The sequence below is a fragment of the Carlito syrichta genome, unplaced genomic scaffold (genome assembly GCF_000164805.1).
Source record: "Carlito syrichta isolate Samal-C Ts95f unplaced genomic scaffold, Tarsius_syrichta-2.0.1 Scaffold306419, whole genome shotgun sequence".
NCBI classification, from domain to species: Eukaryota; Metazoa; Chordata; class Mammalia; order Primates; family Tarsiidae; genus Carlito; species Carlito syrichta.
The window spans coordinates 1-788 of NW_007250515.1; positions in this window are offsets into that span (position 1 = coordinate 1).

Consider the following 788-nt stretch of genomic DNA (forward strand, 5'->3'; position numbering starts at 1 on the left):
AAAAGTCACAAATTATCAATATCAGAAATGCAAGAGGGGAAACTACTGACACAACAGACATTCAACAGATAATAAAACAACATGGGCTACTATAACAAATTAGGCTGGCTTAAATAAAAAATATTTATTTTTCTCAGATTGAGAGGCTGGAAGTCTCAGAATAGGGTGCCAATACAGTTGCATTCTTGTGTGACCTCTTTGGGTTATAGACTATTCTTGAAATAGACTCACATGGTGGAAGGTAAGCTAGCTAGCTGTGGTATCTTCTTGTGAGGGCATTTTAATCTATCTTTTTTAACCAGAAAAGCAAATAACTAACTGTATTTGAACACTCTAGAAAGAAGCGGTAGGAGAACATGGACTGTAACCCGAGGGAGTTTTTTGGATTCTTAGAACTTTATTCCTTTGTTTTAGAACACTGATATCATATTATTTGATTCAGTAATTCAAATCCTTAAATGTTTTCTTTTATCTGGGCTCTCAGGCGAGACTTTAATGTTCTTATTATCTGAATTCAAACCTGAATGATAACAGAACATGAAATCTAAATTATTTTACTTTGATGGACTAACAATTTTACCATCTATTATAACAATTTTTCTAAGTTTTATACTTAGAGACAGCTTACTTAGCCAGTCAATATGCTCTAATCTTTTACATATATTGACTGGGAGATATGCTTGATCTAAATTATGTCAATCTTTATGTAAAGCCATTTGTTTATATGGCTTCACAACAAAAACTTTCAATAAGTGTATATCACTTTTTTTTTTACTGAGTTGAAGTCT